Raw genomic sequence first — 22,470 nt, forward strand, 5'->3', positions numbered from 1 at the left:
TGTTTTTAGAGATGATAAATCAGTAAAGATCCTCAAAGTTTCCTGAAAGCTACACTCCTCTAAAGAATCTTACAGTAAAAAATGAAAAACAACAATTAATTTCATTATCCCAGCTAATTGTCTTTGGGTTTTTTTCCTTTCCTTCCTTCCTCCCTCCCCTTTAACAGAATCCTAGAATGGCCTGGGTTGCACAGGAGCACAGTGCTCATCCAGCTCCAACCCCTGCTGTGTGCAGGTCACCAACCAGCAGCCCAGGCTGCCCAGAGCCACATCCAGCCTGGCCTTGAATGCCTGCAGGGATGGGGCATCCACAGCCTCCTTGGGCAACCTGTGCCAGTGCCTCACCACCCTCTGGCTCAAAAACTTCCTCCTCATATCCAACCCAAATCTCCCCTGTCTCACTTTAAAACCATTCCCCTTGTCCTATCACCATCCACCCTCACACACAGCCATTCCTCCTCCTGTTTATATTGTTCCTTTCCCTTTTCTTCACTTTTTCTAACAGAATAAATCAGAAAAGCTCTCATATCACGCTTCACAAATTCTTGAAGAAGAAGGCAGACGGCCCCAAAAAGCAAAAGTAGAAACAATCTCCAACAACTGTCTCATCTTAGGGCAGACACATCTGCACTGTCAGCTGTTCTGCAGACAGGCAAGTTTGCTACACACACAACGCTCCTTGTGGGCTCCCAGCCTATAGTACAGCTCCTGAGAGTGGATTTTGATGGGTCAGAGCCATTTTATTGAATTAGTCCTTTATTGTTTACATTAAATCCAAGTGAGCTCACAAATACTGACTTATCCTTCTGAAAGGCTGGATTATACCGCGTGGCTCGGATGCAAAAAAAGATTAGGGTTTTGTACTAATTACTTCCAGCATGAGGTGTGCATGGACCAGAAGACCACTGAAGATATTCTGCTGAGCATTTCAGTGCAGCAATGCTTGCCATCTTTTCTTGCCTAAGGATGGCTGCTTCTCCATAGCATAAATCTGAAGGGCCACACAGTCATTAAAACTCATGTATGAGATCAGCTATGGCTGGGACAGAGGGTTTCCACACAGAATAGTAGAATAATTCAGGTTGGAAAAGACCTCTGAGATGCCCAGCCCCAGCCCACCCCATCCTGCCCACTGCCCACATCCCTCAGTGCCACATCCCCACATTGTGGAACACCTCCAGGTGACCCCATGCTCCTGGGCAGCTGTGCCACTGCAGCATCACTACTTCGAAGAAGAAATGTTTCCTAACACCCAACCTGACTCACCCCTGGCACAACTTGAGGCTGTTCCCTCTGTCCTATCACTGTTAACCAGCTGCAGAGGCCTGCCCACACCTCCTCACCACCTCCTTTCAGGCAGTTGTGGAGGGCTATAAAGTCTCCCCTGAGCCCCTTCTGCACACTGACCCACCTCAGCTCCCTCAGAAGTGTGCTCCAGAGCCCTCACAGCTCTGTTCCCCACAAACTCCAGGGCCTCAATGTCTTTCTACCTGAACACAGCACTTGAGGTACCTCCTAATGTTTCCAGCTGTTTCACCTGCTCTCCCAAAGTCACTGTTGCTGCAAAGTGCACTGTAGCATCACTTACTATTCCATATCACCCAGAAAGAAAGAAAACAAAAATCTATATCTAAGTGCATTCTGATTAGTCTGTACTTAATCAGTGAAGCCATCCATCAGCAGGCACAGCTTCTCAGACTACAAACCCCGTGGTGCTGCCAGCAGCCTGAAAAACTGGAGTTGAATATAGATGTGAAGATGTGGGAGACACGATGTGCCGGGATCTCTGTCATTGCTGCAAACCACCAGCACTGCAGAATCACAGAATTGCTCAGGTTGGAAAAGACCTTAAGGATCATCGAGTCCAACCCCAGCCCAACCATCCTACCCCAACTCTAACAGCCCACCCCTACATCACGGCCCTGAGCACCACATCCAAACGGTTTTTAAGCACATCCAGGGATGGTGACTCAATCACCTCCCTGGGCAGCCCATGGCAGTGCTTCACAGCCCTTTCTGCAAAGAAGTGCTTCCTGACATCCAACCTAAACCTCCCCTGCTGCAACTTGAGGCCATTTCCCCTCATCCTGTTCACCTGTTCACCAGTGAGGAGAGACCAGCCCCGCTCTGCTGCAATCACCTTTCAGGTATTGGAAGAGAGCAGTCAGGTCTCCCCTCAGCCTCCTCTTCCCCATACCAAACAGCCCCAGTTCCTTCAGTCTCTCCCCATAGGCCACATTCTCCAAGCCTTCACAGCCTTGTTGCCCTTCTTTGGACCTGCTCCAGCACCTCCATGTCCTTTCTGTACTGGGGTGCCCGAGACAGACAGACACACCACACGGCAGACCCACACTATGTGTTTTCTTCTCTAAATGACCCCTCCTATTTCTCATAACCAAATGGGCACCTGCCTGTGCAGAATGGACATCCAGCTCCTGGGCCGCCCTCATGGCCAACGATGGAATTCTTGCACAGGCAAAACAAATCTGCTGGGGAGTTTAACATCTTGTATGGACAAAACAGATGTCCCAGAAACACACACAGCTTTCACTGAATAACTTTGCACAGAGTGACATCAGATCTTCTCCCTACACAGATTACTACCTGGGGCCCGGGCTCTGTTGGTGTTTGGGAGATGATACTCTGTGTAGCTCTTGGAACAGAGCAAACAGAAGGCTTAAATGCAGCCTGGAGATGTGCGAGCTGCTGATCCCACCTGCTGTCGCCTTCACGCTCAGCAGCAGCAAGACAGCGTGGGCTTCGTGGGTGCCGTTCTATAGCGAGGCGGTGTTTGCTCTGACTCTGCGTTGCAGAAAACAAATGCGCGGCTCTGGCCGTGCTCACGCAGCTGCGGTGCGGAAGGTAAGGCTCACAAGAGGGTCTTGTTTTAAATCTCGCATTCAATAAACTGCTAGAAGGACAAAATGAAAACAAGCTATTGTGTTAATCTCCAGATTAGCCCTCATAGTCTGTCAATTTAATACTGATTAGTAAACAATGTCCATAATTAAGCTGTTGTTGGAGACACAAATGCCCCACGAGCCCGAACTAATGCGTAGCATTCAATCCTTTTACAAAGGACGGCAGATACAATTCCAGGAATGTTAATGCTGCCAAGTATCCATGATGCACATAACAAAAGAGGAGGCAGAGTTGAGGTAATTAAGCTCACCCTGGCCCTTCTCCCCAGCCAATATTTGTTTATGGACTAAACGTTATGAGGCGCAGTAAATAAAACGCCACCGAATCGTGGGAGTTGGGACCAAAACCGGTATGAAGTTTATGGGGTCGTCAAACGCTGGATTCCCCCGGCATCAAAGCCCGCGTAGCCTTTGCTAAGGCTGGTGACATTAATGTGCATGACAGGGGTCCGCGGGGCCGCGGTCCCCTAATTGTTTAGGAGACCTTTTAGTCTGGTTGCAGACTGCATGTCTTGGTATTTGCGGAGCTAATTGCACCGAAATCCGCCAGCGCTGTGTCTGCGGCGATGGCTTCACTCATTTATCCCCGGGATAAAACTCTGCTCTTTGTCAGCCCCGCTCCCCGCTTCGCTCCGGGACTCACCCCGCTGCCGGGGGAAGGAACCGCTCCCACAGCGCGGCCGATGGAAAACCGCGGGCTGCGCAGCGGCGGGAGCGTCAGCGCCGCAACAGGGAGCAGGGCCGCCCCGAGCGCTGCCTTCAGCGGAATGGGAGCCGCGAAGCGAAGTCTGCAGTTCAGTCCTTCTGGAGCTCCGGTGGGGAACGGGGAGGTGCTGAGGTGCTGCTGGGCTCCTCTCACCCCGTTATTTTTCACAGAACCACAGAACGGCCCGGGTTGGAAGGCTCCTCAAGGATCATGAAGCTCCAACCCCCCTGTGCCATGCAGGGCCACCAACCTCCACATTTCACAGCAGCCCAGGCTGCCCAGGGCCCCATCCAACCTGGCCTTGAACACCTCCAGGGATGGACGGGGCATCACAGCCTCTCTGGGCAGCTGTTCCAGCACCTCACCACTCTCACAGCACACAACTTCCCCCTGACATCCAACCCCATCTGCCCTCCTTCAACTTCCAGCCATTTCCCCTTGTCCTGCTGCCATCTCCCCTTTCCAAGAGCTGACTCCCCTCCTGTCTGCAGGCTCCCTTTAGGTACTGCAGGCTGCACTGAGGTCACCCCGCAGCCTTCTTTTCTCCATGCTGAACAAGCCCAGCTCCCTCAGCCTGTCCTCATAGCAGAGGTGCTGCAGCCTCTGATCATCTTTGTGGCTCCTCTGGATCCTGAATTTCCCGCACTGAATCCAGCAGTGTAGAACTCGTGCAGTGTAGAACTCGTGCAGCCTGTAGGGCAGGGGAAAATGGTTTCCAACTGACAAAGGGGAGATTTAGAGAGGATATAAGAAAAAAGTTTCTTGCTACAAGGGTAGTGAAGCACAGCACAGGCTGCCCAGAGAGGCGGTGCTGCCCCATCCCTGCACACAGCCGAGGTCAGGGGATGGGCTGTGAGCACACATGGAGCTGTGGGTGCCCTGTGCACTGCAGGCAGTGGGACCAGAGGGCTTTGAAGGGTCCCTTCCAACTCAAACCATTCTGTGATTCTATGATTCTGTGATCAACACTGGGCTCGCTGTGACACGCTTTTCCTCCACCCCCAACCTCCCAGCCCCTATAAAGAGCTGAGGGTGGACATACTGATGTCTCTTACATCAATCTCAGTATTTTTCACATGGGGAGAGAAGGGGCATTAAGCATAGTCTGAAAAGTGACATCATGCAGACAAATATTTTCCCTAATATGGACTCTGAGATTTACAAACTTCAAAGTGAGAGAACTAAGTACTTATTGAAATTTTTCCAGATTTCTTGATTTATGGCATTTTGTCAGTTGTCTTGCCCCCATATTTGCAAGCATACACAAAGAGTGGCCTGGGTTGCAAAGGAGCACAGTGCTCATCCAGCTCCAACCCCTGCTGTGTGCAGGTCGCCAACCAGCAGCCCAGGCTGCCCAGAGCCACATCCAGCCTGGCCTTGAATGCCTGCAGGGATGGGGCATCCACAGCCTCCTTGGGCAACCTGTGCCAGACAGATGCACACATCCAACAAAATCACAGTGATAGCATTTCACAGAGATAGGACTCTTTCTGTCCAAGGATCTCAAAGGCCTTGGCCCACATTGCAGCCTGGGCTGTACCACAAATTAAATCATTTTGCCAAAGGTCAGACAATGGAGATTAGTGTTATAACTGGAAAAAGTAGTCTGAAGCATCTTCCCCACTGTCCATCCCAGACGACCTATCGAAACGTTGAACAGCATGGAATGGCTTCCTATTTCATCATGTGGATGTGATTAGGGTGGGTCACAAGTTCTTTGAATTTTTGGCCAGATGGGAACTGAGCTTCCTGAGCCTTTCCCAAGTGCTACTTGTCTGTGTTTGCCCGTGAAGAAATGTCAAAACAAGAGCAGGCAAGAGCAGGTGAGACAGCAAAGTACACATATGAAGTTCAGATCCCACTGAATCGCACAGTGGTACATCAAAGGGAGTAAAGAAGGTGGTTGACATGGAAGGAAATTGAGGTTTGGGATTGAAACACAGAAGTGAGACCAGAATGGATTATTTTTTTCCCCCATTTCACACTGGAGAGTCACAGAAGAGACAGTTTCCAATGAGCCATGCAAGAGACCAAAAGAGGAATAACATCCTTCTCTACTTACTCTCCCTCTCTGACAGGGGAAGGTTTTTCTACTTGAAGACTCCAGTTCTACTGAAGCATATTTGCCAAATTGTCCCCATTTTGAGCACATTAGCAGAAAAACAGGAGTACATATAAACTGTAGTTCCATTTCTGGTTTCAGGTTGATCATAATACAACAGAGACTTCTCATTGTTCAGCAGGAGACAAATATATGCTTGTCTCTGGGTTTGTAAAAGAAGTAGGAGTTGGTCTCTTATTGCCCCTTATTCTTCTCATTGTCTCATCATGCAACACAGTGATTGCATTACAATTTGCAGAGGAGTTATCTGGAGATATTTAGATGAGAGATGCAACAGACACACTTGCATGGAGTGTATGTTAGAAAAATACACCTCCTCTCTCTCTAAGGGGATGGATAAGCACATAAAATGGCTCTTTTTCCTACTGGCCACTGCCAATGGCTATCAATTCATAAAGAAAAGAATGTCACAATGCATTTAAGCAGACATGAAAAGCTAAAAATGAAAGCATCCGTGGAGAGCTGCCCTTGGCTCCTGAGAGCTGCCTTCCTCCAGGTCTGGAATGGAAGACTTTGAAACTTGTCAATAACAAACATAAATACAGTAAGAGAATTTCAAATTGAACAATTTGAAATGAAAAAGTTAGCTGGAATATTCTCCAGGTTAGCTGTGTGCTGCTTGAAAGTCAGCTCTTTGGTACTCACTCAGAAGAGCTCTTTTATGCCCAGTGCCCTGGGAGGCGGTTACCTGGTGCATCCTTCACAACATGCACCACTGAGCGGCTTGAGCAAAGGCTCAGCACAAGAGCAGATCCTGCCTCGAGCAGCTTTTTCGTGTCCCTTCAAACACAGAAGGCTGAAGGGAGGCTCAGAGAGAAGGGAAATGCGTGAAGTTACTCTACAGACATCTCTTCTGGTTCCAGCAATACCTGCAGCAAGCGGGACAGCCTTCAGCCCTATCAGTCCCCAAGGGAAACCATTCCTGGAAGCACTGCACTGCACATCGATTCAGTGAAGACTTGCAGTCTGTCTCCATGCAGAGGAAGGCATCCTGCTGACCAGAGTGCCCACAGACGTAGGGAAGGCAAGCCTTGCCTGTCTGCTCTGTTACACAGCTGCGGTGTGATCCTGGGCAAACTGCTTGCACACAGATCCTTCAAGGGTCTGTTTTTTAATAGAACCTTAAGTTATTACTGAGAATTATATACTTTAAAAATATTGTCATTCCAGACACAATTTCTCCACATTCCAGTTCTTCATGTGAAAAACAAGACAGCAAACCCTCCCTGCTTACCAGAAGTGCTATGGACACGCAGACAAGACTGAAGATGCTAGGGGAAGTAGCTACAGAAGGAGCCACTTATTTAAGTTAACAGAGCATCTATCAAAATAACCTTCAGCGTTCCCTTACGACTTGTTTGTGCTCTCCACAGTCATCCCCACTTGCCAATATCAGCCACATGTGGCTGACCTGAGCAGGTGCATCTCCTCTATAGGAGGAGAGAGATCTTAACAGCACATCCCACTGCTGAGGAAAACATTGTGAAGAGCTCAGCCTTCATCTCTGAACACAAAGATCCAGCCAGACTTTGCTATTTGCTAGATACAAAACATCCAACTATGAGCCTCATTAGCACAGAGATGGTAATTAATTGTTGCACTCTTCACCAAACTTCTTGTTAAGAAATTATTTTCACTGCTTCAGCCTTTTTCGCTCAAGGAAACAGGCTTAAGTTGCTCAGGGATGTTGAGGTTGGACACTAGGAGGAATTTCTTCATGAAAGGGGTGGTGGCACTGGAATGGGCTGCCTGGGGCAGTGCTGGAGTCCCCATCCCTGGAGCTATTTAAGCATTGTGTAGACATGGCACTAAGGGACATGGCTGAGAGATGGGACACAGTAAGTCAAGTCGATAGTTGGACTTGATGACCTTGAAGGTGTTCTCCAGTCTAAAAGACTCTATGAAGGATAATTCTCCCATTTTTCTTGATCCGTCAGTTCAGCAGTAACGAAGCTGAACTACCTGCTGCCTATTCTATCGTTCACTGTATGCTTGCCCAGTACCCACCCACACCTCACATTCCTAGGTGGTCTCCCATCCTGGCTGACAGGGGTCCTTACCCTGTGGTCTCTAACCTGCAAAGAGTCTCCACAGATGTTTGTGGTGGGCTGTAGGATCATCTGGATATGCGCTGCTGCTGAGGCTCCATTCCCCAGCAGCTGGATTGTTATTCAAAACACTTAAAGTACACTTGGCACCTTCTAGAATTGCTTCCTTTGATGAGTCAGGAACACAGGTGCTATAGTTAGTTGCTGCAAAACAGAGCTGGCTAGGCTTCTTGCTGGCCCTCCAAGTAAGTGTTTTTCATCCCCCAAATGCAGGCACATGGAAAATAACCAGAAGCAGAAAGAAGGAAACGTTATCCCTAGCTTTAGAAAGTTCAGTGACAATTAAGAAATTGTAGGGTATTTTTCTGGAGGCAGGAGGCCAGCCCAACACCAGCTTTCTTAACAAGGGACTTCACAGGCAGAAAGACCACTGTATGTCAGCTCTCACTGACCAGGGAACAGTCCTAGCAAATGCAGCAGTTACACACTGCAAGGATGGAGGATGGGAGTTACAGAGCAGAGCGTGCCACCAAGGCCATTGCTACTGCTGGAAGTTCCAGCTATGGGAGTCAGAAGGCCACAGAAAGTCATAGTGCATGTGTTCCTGAAGGCATTCCCTAAGGCAGGAGGAAAGGAGGCTATAATTTGCTGTGAGAAAACTGGGCATTAGTCCATGAAGACTGGAAAAAAGAGTGATATTGCAAAGGAAGATTATGAAATCAGATGCCACCTTGTGGCCAAAATCCATGGAATTGCTATGGTAGGTACAATACACCAAACATACAAATAAGCAGACAAAAGAGAAGAAATGAAGGCTAAAAGGACTGATGAATGGTGACCTATTTTGGAGCTATATATTGAAGCCTTTTTGTCTCCAAGCCTGTGTTTCTGCCTACAGGTACAGAACCAACTCTTCCACACTTCTGGCTGATAAACTCCATTAAAGGATAGCTGTAACTACGGAAGTTTCCCCCACCTTTTCTGAACAAAGATTGCAATGCATGCTCTACAAGTTTGTCCAGGTTCCACACGAACTGGAGCAGGAGGCAATGCAGGAAACCAGGTGCCTGACTTAAAATCAGGGGCCGATTGTGGTCTTTCCCATGGAATCACAGAATCATCCAGGGTGGAAAAGACCTCCGAGATCCCCAACCGCAGCCCACCCCACCATGCTCACATCCCTCAGTGCCACATCTCCGCGGCTCAGCAGGGCAGTGACTCCTCCACCTCCCCGAGCAGCTGTGCCAGTGCAGCACTGCTCTTTAAGGGAAGAAGTGTTTCTTAATAATATGGAATCACAGAGGTTAGAAAAGATCTCTGAGATCATCCAGTCCAACCATCCACCTACCACCAATATTCCCACTAAGCCACGTCCCTCAGCACAACATGGAATCATAGAATCATAGAATCATAGAATCACCAAGGTTGGAAAAGACCTCAAAGCTCATCCAGTCCAACCGTTCACCTATTCCCAATAGCTCCCACTAAACCATGTCCCTCAACACAACATCCAGCCTTAACATCCCAATGTTCCTGAACACCTCCAGGCATGGCGACTCCACCACCTCCCTGGGCAGCCCGTTCCAGCCCCTGACTGCTCTTTGGAAGAAGAAATGCTTCCTAATATCAACCTGACCCTCCCCTGGCACAACTTGAGGCCGTTCCCCCTGTGCTGTCGCTGTTACCTGGGAGCAGAGGCTGACCCCCACATCACCACAACCTCCTTTCAGGCACTTGTAGAGTGTGATAAGGTTTCCTCTGAGCCACCATGGGGTCAGTTAAGCCTTTACTGGCACCGTTTTGGATGATTCTCATTCTTGTTCCACAGTTTTGCTAAACCAGAAATCACATCAGTCCTTCTGAGCATATAATGGGAATGGTTTCAAGCTACGGCAGGGGAGATTCAGGCTGGAGATTAGGAAGTATTACTTTTCAGAAAGGGTGGTCAGGCACTGCAATGGATGCCCAGGGAGGTGGTGGAGTCACCGAGCCTGGGGGTGTTCAAGGAAAGGCTGGATGTTGTGTTGAGGGACATGGTTTAGTGGGAGCTACTGGGAATAGGTGAACAGTTAGACTGGATGAGCTCTTAAGTCTTTTCCAACCTTGGTGATTGATTCTATGATTCTATAAAGAAATGCTTTAAGCACATAACAGCAGCAGTTGTGAGTAAAGGGTTAACCAGCAGCCATTATTATACTGAGGAAATTGCCCCAACAGAAGTATAGCCCACATGGTAGAAGACAAGTGTTATTCACAAGTTATTAATAAAAGTGACCAAAAAGAAGGCAATGCTATACTGTTCTGTTAATCTCATAAGCCCAGATGTTCATGAAATGAAAAACAGCCCAAGTCCACGACCTTTCATACTGATGTAAAGGAATGTTTAAGATATGATGGGATGTTATATATCATGGGATGTTAAAAACATCATGGAAATATTCAGTATGGATAGCAAAAATTTAAAGAATCAAATACTTACAAAAACACACATCTGATGAAATGAAAAAAAAAAAAATAAAATAAAAATTTAGGTCATACTTTTCCACAGCCATTACTTTATATGCTTTCTAGACACTAGAGCTTATAAAATGTCACAGCACGATAATGGCAGGGCTGTTACAGCACAGAACACAGGACTATCATAATCCCTTGCACAGTAGTGGGGGAATAGTGGTGGCAGGTGGATGGTTGGACTGGATGATCTTAGAGGCCTTTTCCAACCTTGCTGGACCTATGGCTCTATAAAATGTTATGCAGAAAACACCCTGCAGGCCAAAAATAAGTCAATGGATGGTCTTCATTGCAGCGCACTCTCAGAATCAGTTCTTGGGGTAAGCAATTAAGGTGGAAGCAAATTAGTTTGTGGAAATGAAAGAATGAAGAGAAATCACCTACAAACGTCAGTCAGCACTTTCTCTTCTTTAAAGAACGCTTGGATTTTGTGTTGAAGGACATGTTTTAGTGAGTGCTATTGGTGATGGGGGGGTGGTTGGACCGGGTGATCTTGGAGGTCTTTTCCAACCTGGGTGATTCTGGCATAAATCGAGAACCACAGGGCAGAAAAAGTGCATGCAGACAGCAGAGAATTCAGACAATCTTGGTCTTCCTCTTTGGTATCTTTTCCTTTCAGGTGCTTCAGCCTACATCGTGTGCTTTGTGTAAGCTCCTCTGGGGTGAGTTGCAGGCAGGTTCCTCTGTGAACATGGCGCACAGAGCTGAGGCTCAGAGCTGTGGGAACACATGGCCATTGCAGCTCCCCATTAACACCACTGCCCAGTGCAGACTGTGGGGCTGCTCACCAGCACAGGGCCATGGGAAGTGATGGCATAAAGGAAAAGACACCAGCATTCTCCTTGCATACCACCGTGCTGACACCAGGACAGCATGAGGGCAGCACGGGGCAGGTTTGGGATCTCAGTTTGCACACAGATGAATTTCCACATGAGTGTATGCAGTATTGGTCTCTGTTTTCCATTTGCTCATCAAATTCCAGCACCATAAAGAAAGGAACAGTGCTAAATCCACCATTTTAACCTTACACATACCCACCATTACAGCTGAAATAACTCAGCAATTTTTGAGTCAGATGAGTGCAAAGAAAGCATCTGTAACCAATTGCCCATTTTCTGTTGGCTTGTTTTTCCCTGGCAATTCTATATCAAAAATTGTGAATGCAATTCCACCTTTTTCTTCTTCAGAAAAGAAAATACACAACCAAAAGAAGCCCTGACACATGTGCTCTCAGGCTGAAAACACACATGCCAAATTCAGCCTGGAGAGAATTTTTACGGCTCAGTTATAAAACCCTGAAAATGGGGATTTATAATGGAAATGCTGACAGACCATTAGCTACAATAATAACATCAACGGAGCAATAGAATTTCCAAGTTATCTCCTTTTTGTTTGTGTCAGCATTCCTGCAGCAGAGCTGGCACAACCAGCGCAGCACTTCAGCCCTCTCCTGCAGCACCCACAGAGCGCAGGGGAGCGGAGAGGCACAGAGCAGGGCTGCACCTCTGGCTGTGCTGCATCCTGAGCATGGATATGGGGTGGGTGCTTTGGGAAGAGCCCTGCCTCCGAGCAAAGCCAAGTGGCAGCCCACCAGTGCTCCTGCTGAGCCCACACCACAGCCAGCATAAGGGTGGCTTCCAGTTTTCTCTGTCATTCACAAAAGAAGTGATGGAAACTACTTGAACAGGGCACGTGGGCACTGCTCAGCACTGTACCTATGTGCCATATGCTCTTCTTTCAGAAGCTCAAACTATGCCTTCTCCAAGAAGATGAGTATCCTGAAAATATGCAAACTGTTGTGCTGCTCGAGAGAATCTGCTCCCTGTTACAGCCAAGAACACGTTGTTTAAGCATACAATAGGCAAGAGCCAATGCTGCAGAATCTGTGTATTCTTTGTCCATGCAAGAAAATAACTGCTATGGGTAAAGACAGGCCTAGCCCATTGCTTATGCTGATTTATTAGGAATCTCAAACTATTGCATGGTGCTGAGACTGGGAATGAAAGAGGATAATACACCTTTGTATATATATACAGTTTTGTCAGATCCAGGGTTTAGGAACGTACACCAACTCAGTGGGGCTCTGCCCAAGGAGGCTGTGGATGCCCCATCCCTGCAGGCATTCAAGGCCAGGCTGGATGTGGCTCTGGGCAGCCTGGGCTGCTGGTTGGCGACCTGCACACAGCAGGGGGTTGGAGCTGGATGAGCACTGTGCTCCTGTGCAACCCAGGCCATTCTAGGATTCTTGTTCCCTCTCTCATCAGCATGCTGAAGCACCTGCCATAACATAGCACCATTATTCCCATTATAGAGGTAGGAAAAGGAAGGCACATGAGTGAAATCAATTCCCAACTGTTATATACTAGGTTACTTACAAAACTCGGCCCATGTTCTCTCCTCACTTTTATAAGATCTGTCATACAGCCATAGTTTGCAGCCTCTCGCATTCTAAGGGTGCAAATCCAAAATACAACCCATGAATTGACAGAACTCATCCACTTCAGAAGAGCCCCGGTTCACTCCTACAGCAGCAGTTGCCAAGCTTCAAAGTCACTCAAACCATTACTTTCCCCAACAAGTATTCTGTTTTGCACAAACCCAGCAAATTTAATCAAAAGAACTGCACCAAGAAGCTCTGCTTTTGTTCAGCACATGGTTAAGCCTTGTCCATCCTAGATGATACCAGCTGATACCAATGGCAGCAGCACGTCTTGGGGGCTGGACTAGGTGAGGTCCATTCCAATCCCTGAGCTTCTGGGATTCCTACCCTGTAGCTTGCTGTTACTATGGCTAACTGTAAAATACTCACCTTTCTTTTCAAGAGACCAAATGGCCTACAGAGGGATTACCTGAAAGATCACGACCCCCCTCCTGAATGCCCTTGTCAGGGATACTGCAATGGCTAACCTTACAAGAAGGATTATTGCTCTGGAAATAGAGCTGTCAGGCTGGAGAACGTTTCCTGCTGTAGGCAAGGCTGCCAGAAGCCCAAATCCATCCTAAGCCCCTCTCTCCACTGGAACAGCCTGCAGTTTAACTCACCCAAAAGAAGAGCCAACCAAGCAGATTGATCTCTCCCTACTGACTTCCTTCTCCCCCTGATGTGGTTCCTGCAGACACCCAGGCTCAGGCTGGATGGGGCTCTGAGCACCTGATGCAATAAGGGCGTCCCTGATCATTGCAGGGGAGTGGGACCAGATGGCCTTTAAGGGTCCCTTCCCAACTCAAGTGATTCTATGTTCTACACAACCTATAGATGCCCATTCTCTGCAACTAGAGAGAAAAGCAGCGCTTCTTTCTATTTCTTTCAGGTAAGCACCAGAAGTGATGCAGTTAGTGGTCTGGTGAGCTGAGCGCACTGGGGATCACTAGATGGGGTGGCTGTTCCCAGAAGAAAAACTCATCTCAGCAAACTCCAGCCTTGCTGACGGTGCACAGAAAAAGCTGCCATCTTGGAGCTGGCCAATATGGTATTAATCGTGTTGTTCTCCATATACTCATCATCAAAATCCAACAGCAAAAACCAGAGGAACAGGAAATGCTGAATGAAGGTAACACTTCCCCACCCCGGCCACCACACAGCCCTAGTTCTGTCCCTGCAGCAATGCCAGCCATTGCAAATCAGATGACTTCTCAAGCTGTTTGTAGTCCTGAGCAGTTCCTAGAGGAGGAGGAGGAGGTATGTGGCTCTGAGCCACGTTTGCAATACCTCCCTGCCAATTCCTGGCTTGTACTTCCCGCTCCCCAGATGCGGGTTCATGAGCCATGACAAAATCTGGGGGCAAAGTAGAACAGATGCACTGAATCATTTCTCCTGGGCTGAGGTTTCAACAGGAATGCTCCAGACAGCTTTGGTTGGGGCTGAAGGGAACAGGCAGTGCTGGATGCAATGGGAGCCCAGCACCTGCCCTCACCCCGCCATGCACTCCGTGCTTTCACTGTGTCACACTGAGAAGAACCAACATTTGCTACACACAGCCCTGGCTTTTAAACTTACAGAACACAAAGTGATTTATAAGGTGCTGCTACAAAGTTGTTTGAATTTTAGAAAATTAGAGGGGCTAGACTTTTTTTTTTTTTTAAATACAGGGCTTAAATCGGTTTGGCTATTTGTTTCATTACAGGAGATCAAAAATAATCCCAGCGTTCACAATGAGCAGTAAAGTGTATTTGAATATGCTGGAATAACCTTAAAAGCAGGTGGCTACCTTATTAAGTGTTAAATATTCTGAGCTGAAATACGAGTCTGTTTCCATCCAGTGCATGCAGTAAATGGCTTCCACATATGAATAACAGCCCATTAGCACGATAAAAAAATAATTAGTTATCCAGTTGAAACGTGAACAAACCTACTAAAGACAGGAATTTCAAGGGGTCACTTTTACTTTATGAGCCATCGTTCCAGTTGGATAGCAGTGGGTGACCTAACCTAAACATACACTTGTATGGGGTTGGTTTACCCACAGCGTAGTTATTTGTGAGAGGGGAGATGTGGGGGGATAGAGGGGTCTGGGTGGAAAAGACCTCCGAGATCCCCAAGCCCAACCATCAGCCCACCCCCCCACCATGCCCACATCCCTCAGTGCCACATCTCCATGGCTCTGGAACCACTCCAGGACGGTGAGCCCTCCATGGGCAGCCTTTATCACTGCCTGACCACTATTTTGGAAGAACAGGTCCTCCTCTCCAACGTGTCCCCTCAGTCTGAGCAGCCCCACGTGCTGAACTTCAGCTGGTTGTTTTGGTGTGAAACACTCATTGGCAGGTGGGCCTTAAAGGGCTGATGGTTAATGGTTAACAAACACACAGTCTATCAGCTGGCATGTATTTTAATGCCCATAGTAGTTTTGTAAGTATTTAACAAAGCCCCAAATAATTTTATTGTTATAACAGCATTTGAGCAGTCAAATAAGGAATAGGGCAGCCTGAGACTGAAGAAAACGCCTGTAAACTTCCAGCCATATATGCAAAACTGTAACAATAAAAGAAATACAGCAGTCCCTGCGCAGGTATTTCAGCTGAAGCTAACTGTGTCTGTCACATGTTCTTTTCCCCTCAACGTTTGGTATTTTACACTGAATTCTGGCAATATTTTTCCCTTGTTAATTGGAAACTGCCATTACTTCTGCAGTGTTTTGCTCTGCTTTCTGTATTTCTGATTTGCACTAAGGTGGAAATAGTTAATGGTGGAGAAAAAGCACCTAAAATCTTAGAATCATAGAATCATAGAATCACCAAGGTTGGAAAAGACCTCAAAGCTCATCCAGTCCAACCGTTCACCTATTCCCAGTAGCTCCCACTAAACCTTGTCCCTCAACACAACATCCAGCCTTTCCTTGAACACCCCCAGGCTCGGTGCCTCCACCACCTCTCTGGGCATCCATTGCAGTGCCTGACCACCCTTTCTGACAAGTAATACTTCCTAATGTCCAGCCTGAATCTCCCCTGCCGTAGCTTGAAGCCATTCCCTCTGGTCCTATCACTAATGACACGAGAGAAGAGGCCGACCCCCAGCTCACTACAACCTCCCTTTCCTTCTTAAGGCACATCATGCCATACAGGTTGCCCAGTGAGTCCCAGCAGGTGAAATCCTTGGGAGGACAGCATACCTCAAAGCCAACCTTCAGCAAGTGCATGCTGGCCTCCAGCCATAGCAAGCCTACAGTCCATGGGAAGGAAAACCCAGTCCTGCAACCTGCATGAGGGCAAGGACAGCCATAGCAACAGTGCTGTGCCGTTCACACTGAGGCAGAGGTGAGCAGCAACATTCATCACAGTGGGTTCATTTTTTACTCGAGGGGTAAAAAATAGGAACAAATGCAAGTCATAGAATGATTAAGGATGGAAAAGTCCTCTAAGTTCATCTACCCCAACCATCATCTGCATAACAGGTCAGCACTGGGCTTTGGTTAATTAGGTGCTGCTTCTCTTATTAGGCAGAGCCGGGAAACGTGCTTTGTAACGCAAAACTTCAGATTGTTATCGTGGGCCTTGTTAACATCACCATTAGTTACACCACGGCAGCCCTGCGGGATCCGCAGGCTCGCAGATAGGGACACGCATCCAGCGGCGACTTCGTGCCTCAGCAACGAGCCTCCCATTTCGGTATCACCACTGTACAGCCGTACTGTTTGCCAACGGGGGAGGAGATCGAATCAAAGCTTTGCCAAGCCAGGTACGGCTCCTCAAACCATTCGAGCATCTCCCCAGCAGTTCCCATGAGCAACTCTAACGTCCGTTGTGCCCACAGTAAGAGCACAGCACATCCCAGCACCGCCTGCTCCGCCACCGGGGCGCACACAGCACACACAGGCTGTCCCCGCACGGCGCGCCTTCCCGCGCGGCCCGAGGGAAACGCACAGCTCGGCCGTTCACCTTCCCACCGCCGCGCCCTGCTGGGGCTGCAGCAGCGTGCAGGGACATCTAGCGATCAAAGCGAATGGTGCAAGCGAACCTCGGGCCTCACAGCTCCTCGGGTGGGTCAAATGGAAGGGAAAGTTCAGAATTTGAACATTAAGAATAGCTGCTATCTCTCTTTTGTCATTCTTTCTTCGAGATGTTTCCTGACCCAGGGCCACCTCCATTCAGCCACTGACCTTTGTTTGGCTTACACCTCATTAGGGAAAAAACAAGCTTAGAATCACCAAGGTTGGAAAAGACCTCCAAAATCATCCGGTCCGACCATCCATCTACCCCCACTACTTCCCACTAAGCCTTGTTCCTTCTTACAACATCAGACGCTTCTTGAACACCCCCAGGCAGCGACTCCACCACCTCCCATGCAGCCCATTCTAGCTCCCGACTACTCTTTTGGAGAAGAAATTCTTCCTGCTCCCACACCTGACCCTCCCCTGGCACAGCTTGAGGCCATTCTCTCTGATTGAGTCACGACTGGATGGATGTCGTGTTGACGGACATGGTTTAGTGGGAGCTATTGGTGATAGGTGAACGGTTGGACTGGATGATCTTTTAGGTCTTTTCCAACCTTGGTGATTCTATGATTCTATGACTTATGGGTGAGAAGAGGCCGAAGCTGTAGTTCCAAGGCAAAGGACTTTTAATTTCACTCAACCAAAGGAGCTGCCAACCGAGACGTCTCTTCTTCTTTGCACTGAACAGCCAGAGCTCTGTACAAATTAAATGGACATTCATGAGTTTTGTTTCTTTACACCCCTGTGCTTCAAATAAGGCAAAATGCAACGTTCTACATCACTATCACGTTTCTTTTTGCTCCACATCTATAAATACCCCCCTGATTATAGCACTGCTAAGTAAGCCCGTATTTCTGACCTGCTGCATGTCTTACATTTCTTCTTTAATAACTCCACGAGCACGGCAGGCTCTTCCTATTAACTACATTACATCATCATTATCAAAGACGAAAGGAAATTAATTTTGTTTTCCAAAGACTTGGCAATCAGTCGGTTCTTTACTTCATCAGACATCTGCTGTTTTTCTGCGTGTGTCATTTGTGAAGCAGAGTTTTCCTTACGACTGGATTCTCGCACTGGTTCGTCATGCAGCGGTGTTTACTGGGGAAATAAAGCGGGGCAGGATTTCTCATTTGCCCCATAAAAGAGTACAGCTAACTGAAAGCCAACACCACCCGCTGTACTGCAGTTCCAAATACTTTTCTGCTTTAAAATAAAGCTCACCAAAGTCCGTCATGCAAAAATAACCTCTCTTGGTCTTTGCTTGAAATTTATTACTGGTGCTGCAGTACTTTGTTTTAACAGATGGGACTTTATCTGCAAATTATGTGGGCAGGCCACAACTTCCCTCGGGAATGGAGGAGTGCTGGTATTTACCCGGGCTCTTATCTTTGCACTTGAGGCCGTATTCTAACCACAAAACTCTATTTTCACTTATCAATATAGAAGACAAAGCACAGAGAATCTTCTGTTCTAAAGCACGCCGCATTCCTAACCTTTGTCTTCCTCTTGTATGTCATAGATAGCAGCTGTCACATCTCTCACTCCAGAAAACTCCTCACCTTTTTAAGGTTCAGTGCGCTCTCATTTGTTTTCATGTTCGCCATATAATTTCATTAACGCTGGACAAATTTACATCACTTTTCACAGTATTCATTTTGCTAAGCAATTTGATGTGGTTTTGTTTGGAGCTTCTCCTCTACTTCACTACCAGAAGTTCTACATTAAAAGTGAGTTTTGCTCACAACAAGCGCTCCTAAAGTACAACAACCAACGCATCAGGAGCCAGAAGGTTCGGAGAACCCCGAGTGCTGTGCCCCCATTCGCTTTGCAGGGACCTGCAGGACCTGATCCTGCGAGGAGTTCCATGTAAGCAACTCCCATTCATTACTTACCACGATGCCTTACATATGGCATTCTACATTCTGTCTACTTTTCACACTTCATTTTGCATATTCTCTCTACAAAGATGCTTTTTTTCCCCAGCTATTAGAAATACCTCCAGGCGAACCCATTAATCAAAGCCAAATACGAATCTCAAAATGGACTGAAATATCTGACTGTGTTGGACTACTGGATTTTTTTTCTTCACAAAACCCACCTATTGGATCAGTCAATTTAAGAATCATCATTCAGCTGAGGCTGTTAATAGAAAGGTTCTCAATTAACTGTCAACTGTAAAACACAAGTAGCCTACATCACTGAAACCAAACAAGTTGTTGAGCGCAGCTAAACACAACTTGTCCTAGTTCTGAGCCCTGATGTGCTGCTCCCCAGCCCTACACAAAGCCCTGTTAAGCAGTGAGAGATCTCCACTGTACTCAGCAGGTATTGGATCAGAGCTCGACCACCAAAGTTTGGTTCTTTTATCCCCAGAAATATTAGTCTCTGTTCCACGGGGAATAAGCAAGAAAATGCAGAGAATAACTTAACATACATTTGTAATGCAACACTATGAAAACCTGGTCGTGGTTCTACCCATTCATATGGGAATTTTCAGTGCTCCAGAACATCACAGAGTCATTGAACCACCAAGGTTGGAAAAGACCTCTAAGATCATCCAGTCCTCACCTACCACCACCATTTCCCCACTAAAACATGTCCCTCAGTGCCACATGTAGATGTTTGCAGGCAGAGATAGAACACAGATGGTATGGTATGGATCACTGTAAGGATAAGGGGTTTCTGGTAAAGAAGAGCTGAAGTCATATGTAGGGGCAGTAAATAATTGCCAGAAGTGTGACCAGTATGAGAACACAGAATGGCCAGGGTTGGAAGGGACCTCAAGGATCATGAATCTCCAACCCCCCTGCCACATGCAGGGCCACCAATCTCCACATCCAACGCTAAACCAGGCTGCCCAGGGCCCCATCCAACCTGGCCTTGAACACCTCCAAGGACGGGGCATCCACGACCTCTCTGGGCAGCTGTTCCAGTACCTCACCACTCTCTGGGAACAGCGAAGCAAAACCAAATTTCAATATCTTCACTGAATATTACATTCAAATTCTGACATGTAAGGATAGGAACTCATGTGAAACATGCGTCTGGATTTAAATCTTAAACATCTTGCCATTAAAGTTCAGGGTACGTTTGGGTCACAGCTCAATGCAGGTTTAGATCTCCATGGAATATCAGGTTTTTAAAGATACTTTTCCTTTTCAGACGTGACAGTTACAAAATCCCGGGCACAATAAACCATTTGACTTGGGGAAAAAAGGCTGAGCTATAAACTGAAACCAAAGTAGCTCAACTTGGGAGTGTCCCAGCTGCAGAAAACCCTTAATTTTAAAACACTTTGATTGATCCCCAATCTCTTCAAATTTCACCACAGTAAGGACTGTGCACCCTTCTGAAATCAGGCTATGCTTCAATTACTTCGACCGTGTATAAGTTTCATTGTTATTTGAAACATATGCAAAACACAGATACCAGTATTCTCTACAATTGATTAAATACCTGCCTCATTAAAGAACAAATGTGGAGTATAAGAGGCCCTACTGCGAGGGTTCACTTTGCATCAAGAATGCTAAACCCTGCCAGGGAAATACTGTTCTGGATCAATCCAGTTTAGCTGCACAACATCTGTATTTTAGCAGCTGGACACTCATACCACCAACACCCTCACTGAGGTTTTCACCAAATTTCTGCTGACAGAATAGAGACAAATTGAGCTCCGCACCCTAATTCCTCTCACCTGATTCACTCAAGCAGTTCAAACGAGCAAAGTGGTCAGAAATGGGCCTCAGGTACAACCTTGGAGTGAAAAGCTTCATCCCACAAACCAGCAGTGCTGACAACCAAATTTGGACCGGAGCGTTTTGGAACGTTTTACGGGTTCAAAAGCAGCTTACAGAAACGTGAAACCCAACAGACTGGGAGCCTGGGGGACCTTCACAACAATTACTGTTGATATTTAACCGTGAGGTCCCAAGAAACCCTTGTGCCAATTCATGAGGATCCACATTCTGTTGACCAAGAAGGGAGCAGGTATGGCCAGTGCCACCTTAGCAAGGATGCCAACTGAGCGAGTAGTGCTCAGGATGCTGGCTGGGCCGTTCCTTCCCATCCTCCCTCCACAACCTGCCAAGACACCGCGTGCCTGAACAGAGGAACAGAACCTCCTGAGGCATCCCAGGAAAAGTAATGCTGTGGATTTTAGATGAGCTTGAAGAGCCTGTTCCCAGCAACCTTTACAGAGAGACTCAGGATGATATACCCTGCCACCCAAGCAAACTGCTCCAGAGGTGGTACTCTACATTTGGCTGATATTTGTCACAGGACCCCGTTTCTGGCACCACATACCCCATGGAAGACAACTTCAGGAACCCCAATTAAAAAAAAACAGCAAGAACTCCACAAGAAAAATTTTCACTGAGAGGTCAGTGAGGCCCTGGTACTGCTATCTAGAGAGCTGCAGGTGCCCCATCCTTGGAGGTGCCCAAGGCCAGGCTGGTGGGGGCACCTGCCCATGGCAGGGAGTTGTAACTGGATGGGTTTTGAGGTCCCTTCTAACCCAAGTCATTCTGTAATTCTGGGAAACACAGGCCATGCTCACCCAGTTCCCACCACCAAAGCAACATCTGAAGCCACCTGCCCACAATTCACGCCCTCCTGAGTTACTACCTGAAAAGGAGGAACCAATTGCAGGTGGATTTATTTTATCTGGGGGCAATATCCAGCCTCTGGGTCACAGGCTGAGCACCCTTGCAGTCAAAGAACTCTGTGCCATGGGTCTTTCAGTCCTGTGTTGCTACGATTAGATGAGCAGCAGTACAGCTCCACACTACTGCTTCTGAATGGGCACTTTGTCAACAGGATGATTTTTGTAGTTGTATCACAGCATCATTAAGGATCATTGGACTTGGTGATCTTAGAGGTCTTCCCCATCACTGCACCCCCACCGTGCCCACTAAGCCACATTCCTGGGTCTAAATCTATCAGGTTTAAATCAATCCCTTTCCAAAAAGGCACTTTAGCATGTGATTACCTTTAGAGACTTACGTTCCTCATCAAGCTAGTAGAATGAAGCATGTCCTTAATGACATAAATTGACACGAACATGCTTAAGTATTTGAGAACAGCGAGTTTCTCAGAACCAACAATGTCACACACTGACTTGACAAAGGAATTGGTCACTTTCACTACAGGGAAAATTGGATGTGGTCTTTCTTAATGCTTTGAGTAAGAAATGCAAAACACGGTTTTGCAGTTTCCAGAACAAAGCCGTTCTCATGCATACAGGCATCCATCCTGGCCATATTCCCACACATCTTCCTTCTGAGCTCTATGGGAACCTCTCTTGAGTATACTAGTGAGGTGAGTTGCTGCCCTTGTGGCTGCAGGGACAAGCATGAAACAGGCATTCTTGGAAGATCATCCTACACTTGGCACAAGGTTTGTTTTCTGAAATGCTGATGATTTGTCAGGGATTCGAAGCCTGATGAACAAACCCCTTTAGGCCCATTTGGAAAAAGATGAGGACATAGGCATTCCTGTGGCCCTACTGGCTTTTCTTTTCCCTCCGTAAAGTAGTTATGAGAATGAATTTGTTCAGTTCAGATGGGGACTTGAGAGGATTTAGCTCCCAAACGCTCATGAGCCTCTCCTAAACATCTATGAACGTCTGCAAAGATTCTGAGAGCCACACAGCTTGGTCAGACTGGGGATAGAACACTGCACTGGGATGCCAAGAGATCCTTCCGATATCAGAACAATTTCCAGGTCAGGT

The 22,470-nt window shown here is 47.3% G+C and overlaps 1 long non-coding RNA gene across 3 annotated transcripts in view; it reads right to left on the bottom strand.

Annotated features, from left to right (window-relative positions):
- The window catches only part of LOC125695123 (uncharacterized), a 145,812-nt gene that overhangs the window by 108,341 nt on the left and 15,001 nt on the right, over window positions 1–22,470 (bottom strand). The gene's annotated exons all lie outside the window — the stretch shown is intronic.

The sequence above is a fragment of the Lagopus muta genome, chromosome 6 (genome assembly GCF_023343835.1).
Source record: "Lagopus muta isolate bLagMut1 chromosome 6, bLagMut1 primary, whole genome shotgun sequence".
Classification (NCBI taxonomy): domain Eukaryota; kingdom Metazoa; phylum Chordata; class Aves; order Galliformes; family Phasianidae; genus Lagopus; species Lagopus muta.